Source organism: Macaca thibetana, chromosome 1 (assembly GCF_024542745.1).
Source record: "Macaca thibetana thibetana isolate TM-01 chromosome 1, ASM2454274v1, whole genome shotgun sequence".
Taxonomy (NCBI): Eukaryota; Metazoa; Chordata; class Mammalia; order Primates; family Cercopithecidae; genus Macaca; species Macaca thibetana.
The window spans coordinates 86,552,199-86,557,847 of record NC_065578.1 but is presented as its reverse complement, the minus strand read 5'-3'; positions in this window follow the sequence as shown (position 1 = coordinate 86,557,847).

Genomic DNA, 5,649 nt, shown 5'->3' with positions numbered 1-5,649 from the left:
TCATTGCTTGTCTTAGAAAACAATGTCACAATAAGAGAAAGCTCTTCAAAGCACTAGGTTACCAACAAATTCAGGTCTTGGTATAAAACAGTGTAGAACAAGTATTAATATTTATGGCCAGAGTTGCTGACCAGTTGTTTAAAACTAAGACTTACCAAGACATTTTTCTCTCCGCCATCCCTCCTAATTGTGGGAGTACCCAGTCGGAACCTGGTGATGCTCCCTGGTGGTGTGAGAGATAGGTTGCTGGACTGGAATTCAGCCTTTGGAGATTTGAACCCAGATTCCAATTCTAGCTTAGGAATTTCAGAGCTGTGTAGCGTTAAGCAAGTTGCTTAACCTCTCTGAATCCCAGACTCCTCACTGGAAAAATAGAGATGCTAATGGTATGTACCTCATAGGATTACTGTGAATATTAAATGACACAAGACACCTGACACATAGAAGGTGCTCGATGAATTTTTGTTGTTTTCAGAGGAAAATTCCAGCACTGTTTCCTTCAAGGAGGGAAAAACAGAATAAGCTACTTTTTCAGGAAGCAACAGCTGGTGCTAGGAACGGATGTAACCACATCAGGGGAGAGTGCCACCCATCCTCAGAGTCAAATGTACTTTATGGATATAGCAATTTGCATCTTGTCAAATGTTCCCTAACATTTTGCAAAAATTCCCCAAATGTCAAATTAGTGAGTAATCTGTACAGTACTGCAGATCTTGTTATCCTCTGACTGATTCATAACATATTTTGGGTGTCCCAGACACCAGTCCAAGTAAATGTTAGTAAATAAGGAAAATCACATCTCCCCTCATGAGCTCTGAAATCAGTACCAGCTTATACTTGCAAAGAAAGAACAGAAACCTGGAGGCCCAGAGGCACTTGGAGTTGATTAGAGTGTCCCCAATCAATACCTGCCTACCACTGACCATGTGCCCAGTCCTGAGACAGGCTGGGGTCAGCGTACAGACTGGGGTTGCAAATCTCAATTACTGACTCTAGGCTAGCCATTTGGCTTTATACCTTTTCTTATTTAATCTTCTCAAATGTCCTTTTTATTTATTTAGCAAATACTGGAAAAGCACTTGCTATGTGAAGAGTGCTTCCCTAGGGGCCCACTTCTTGGGAGAACCCCTTCATACAAGCGGGTTATAAATGCTTTACAATCCTCATAACAACCCAGTGAGGCAGGCATCTTGCTTATGTCCATTCTGCAGAGGAGGAAACAGAAGGTCAGAGAGGTGAAATCGTTGCATAAGGCCACGTGGTAAGTGGCCGAGGTCAGGTAGGAACTGAGACAGTCTGGCTCCCAGAGTCTGTACTCTTAACCATTAAATACTTCCTTATGAGGTAGGTACCATAGTTATCCCCATTTTACAGATGAGGAAACTGAGGCTTAGAGGAGTTAAGTAACACTCCCCAAGATGTCATACAGCTACTGGGTGGTAGCAGATTTGGGATTTTAAACGAGGTCTGTTTCTATAACCCTGCCCTAGGAGACAAGGTTACAGCTTATACAAAGTCTTAAAAAAAAAAAAAAAAAAAAAAAAAAAAACTTGCCTTAAGTAGTTTCTAGTTTTGTTGGCCATGCAGTGAAAAAGATAGAGATCTTAAGATGTCAAAGAGCTCCACTCTTATACATTCATTAGTAGTCTCTGAATTCCAGAATCAGAGAGACTTTTCTCAAAACAAGACTGAGGGCTGGCCTGAGAAATGCTTCTCTGTTTTGCTTTTATGTTTTGTTTCCCTGACTTGAAGAAAATTGAGATGAACTCAAGTTGCTGAAGCTGCAAGATATATATTTATATGCTTTCTTTATGATGTGTGCCTAAATCTTGTTTTTTTCACTCTGTTAACTTTTCAAAAACTATTAAGAAGAAGAGTGACAAGATGCTGTAGGGGCACAGGAGAGGGAGGACGGGAAGGAGGTGGCGGGTAGATTATCTGCAAGACAGAGTGCTTTTCCGAGAGATTCTCTTTTTCCCTTTTTTTTTTTCACGTTTTACTTTTTTATTTTAAGTTCCAGGGTACATGCGCAGGATGTACAGGTTTGTTACATAGGTAAAGATGCGCCATGGTGGTTTGCTGCACCCATCAATCCGTCATCTGGGTATTAAGCCAAGCGTGCATTATCTATTTATCCTGATGCTCTCCCCCAGCCCCATCCACCCCAACAGGCCCCAGGATTTGTTGTTCCCCTCCCTATGTCCATGTGTTCTCATTGTTCAGCTCCCACTTACATGTGAGAACATGCGGTGTTTGGTTTTCTGTTCCTGCATTAGTTTGCTGAGGATAATGGCTTCCAGCTTCATCCATATCCCTGCAAAGGACATGATCTCATTTCTTTTTATGGCTGCATAGTATTCCATGGTATATATGTACCACATTTTGTTTATCCAGTCTACCATTGATGGGCAATTGGGTTGGTTCCATGTCTTTGCAATTGTGAATAGTGCTGCAATGAACATATGTGTGAAGGTATCTTTAAAACAGGATTATTTACATTCCTTTAGGCATATACCCAGTAATGGGATTGCTGGGTCAAATGGTATTTCTTTTCTAAGAGATTTTCTATCCAGCTCCTGGCTCCTCTTTGTCTCTCTAAGGCTTGACAGAGAGCAGGTGCTCAGTGGTGTTGCACTGGAGATTTTGAAGACAACAAAAGCAAAAGTCTTGCTTTTACACATTGCTGTTAGATTAGGGCTATCAATGATGATTATTGGAAAAGAACTGGATTTAGTAGCTGGAAAACATTAGCAGCTAGGTAGACCTAACTAAATTCTTACACTGCAAACACAAATACTGGAAAATCATCTTGCTCTATCTCCTTCAGGAAAGGGCCCCTACTTTCTTTTCTCATCTCTTTCCTCGATGTCCAGTAACACAGGCTACAGTCTGGAAGCATTTACCTGAGACAGAGGGACTAAAAGAGATTGCTTCACTTGAGGCCCCAGAAGCCCCCTCCACCTCTGGTGTTCAAAGCATGAGAGTCAGAGAAGTCTGCACCTGCCAAACCCCACTCTCCTTTGCTTCCTCACATACAGTTACTCTCCAAATCCTACTGCTCATAACCTCATCCACTCTCAGACCCAACGACATTTCCTCATTCGCACTGCTCCCACCCTGCTCCAAGCCACCACCATCTCTTCCCTGATTCCTGTCACAATCCTAGCTTGTCTTTCTGCTCCTAGTTTGCCCACTTTAATCATCATCCACATAACAGCTAAAGCAGAAATCTGATTGTGTCATCAGAAACCTATTGCCTTTAGGATTAAGTCCAATCTCCTCAGCTTGGTTGACAAGACTGTTTTTCTGATCTGACCCTTGTCTTCTCTCCAGTCTCATTTCTCCCACCCTTGACCCTGCGTTTCATTCAGAGTCAGTGTTTGCGGGTCCTTACATGTCAGCCCCGCTTCCTCAACATCTTCCTAATTCCTCAGCATTCTTCTTGCTTAGCTGTTGCCTCCTCTTCCAGGCCCACACTTCTCCCTCTGCAGCTCAGCAGCCTGACCTAGTGCCATTAGCCAGCATGGCCAAGGTATGCTGAAACCCCCCTCTGGGAAACCATCAAACAGATGGCTGGCATGGACTGCAGAGTGATATTTTAAAAACACACATCAGGCCGGGCGCGGTGGCTCACGCCTGTAATCCCAGCACTTTGGGAGGCCGAGGCGGGTGGATCACGAGGTCAGGAGATCGAGACCATCCTGGCTAACACGGTGAAACCCCGTCTCTACTAAAAAAAAAAAAAAAAAAAAAAAAATAGCCGGGCGTGGTGGCGGGCACCTGTAGTCCCAGCTACTCGGGAGGCTGAGGCAGGAGAATGGTGTGAACCCGGAAGGTGGAGGTTGCTGTGAGCCAAGATCGTGCCACTGCACTCCAGCCTGGGCGACAGAGTGAGACTCCACCAAAAAAAAAAAAACCCCACAAATCAGATCACAACATTTTGCTTCTACAAACTCTCCAATTCACACTTAGAGTAAAATTCAAAGGGTTTAACCCCTAGAAAACCTTACTAAATCTGGTCCCTACCCATCCCTCCAACTTTCTCCCATATAATGCTCTGCCTTGTTCATTTTGCTCCAGTCACAATGGCCTTCTGTCTCTTCCCCCAAACACAACCACACTGTTCCAGCCTAAGGGCCTTTGCCCAAGTTGTGCTCTCTGCCTGGAGCTCTCTTGTGTCAGCTCTTCATGTTGCTCAAGTTTCAGCTCAAAGTAGCTTTGTCAGAGAATTCTTCCCTGATCATTAACCAAAGTATCACCCTCAGAGAAGTTCCAGTGCCTTCATAGAATGTATTGCTATCTAAAACTATTTGCTTATTTTCTTTGCTGAGATGTTTATTGTACCTCCCCAACTCGCATGTAAGCTCCATAAGACAAGAACGATTTCTATCTTACTCACAGCTGCTCTCCAGTGCTCAGAACAGTTCTTGATGCTAGCAAGTGTCTAGCAAATATTTATTGAAGGAATGCATAAGTAAAAAGAGTTAAAGAGGGAAGTTAGAGGACTGAAAGAACAGGTGAAGGACTTTACAAATCTATTCCCATTATTGCTTTGTAGCATGAGTTTCTTGTAGAAATTATAATATCCTTATAATACTACTAAGAGAAAAGGCCACTGTGACTCCCCTGCCAAGATATCTCAAACACAGACATGGTGATTCTTAATACATAGAAGCAGAGAGGTGAGAACCACAAAATCTTTAAAACTGGAAGAAGCCTTCAATATCTTTATAACCCAATCCATTCATGTGGTGATAGAGTGAAAGCCTGGAAGAGATCCAGTGACTTACCGAAGACTTTGCCACTAACCAGGGGCAGGCCAGGAGACAACTGAGGTCTCCAGTGTAGTTGATGGTTCCATATTTTGCTGCCCCTTCTCATATTCATTTAGCAGCAATACATGAAAGGGCTGGAACAACAATATCTGTTTGGCTCCTGGGCCTGCTGGAAACTCTTCTCTAAGCAGTTATTACTTTTTCTTTCCATGTCTGGTTACTACTACTGCATAACAAATCACCCCCAAGATTTAGTGGTTTCAAACATCAACAACAGGTGCAGTGATTCATGCCTGTAATCCCGACATTTGGGGAAATGGAGGCAGGAGAAACACTTGAGGTCAGGAGTTTGAGACCAGCCTGAGCAAACATAGCAAGACCCCATCTCTGCAAAAATAAAAATAATTTTTAAAAATAAAAAAATTTAAATTTAAACTTAAGAAAAAATCAACAACATTTTATTATCTCTTATTGTTTCTGTGGGTCAGGAATCTGGGAATGGTTTGGCTAGGCTTGGGATCTTTCATGCAGGTACAGACAGAGAGTGGCTGGAGCTGGCCAGGCATCTCTCTCTCTCTCTTCATGTAGTCTCAAGACCTCTCCTTGAGGTTGAGTTTGGGCTTCCTCACAACATGGAGGCCTCAGGGCAGTTGGATTGCTTACATGAAGACTCAGGAGTTCAAGAGGCAGTATTTCAAAGTCAAAAGTTGCATCATCTTTTATAGTCTAGTTTCAGAGGTCACACAGTATCACTTCTGCCACATTCTACTGGTTACAAGTGAGTCATTAGCCCACCCAGATTCATGAGGAAGGTAATTATACTCCATCTCTTGATGGGGAGTAGCAAGGTTCTGGAAGGGATGTGGGCTAGGAA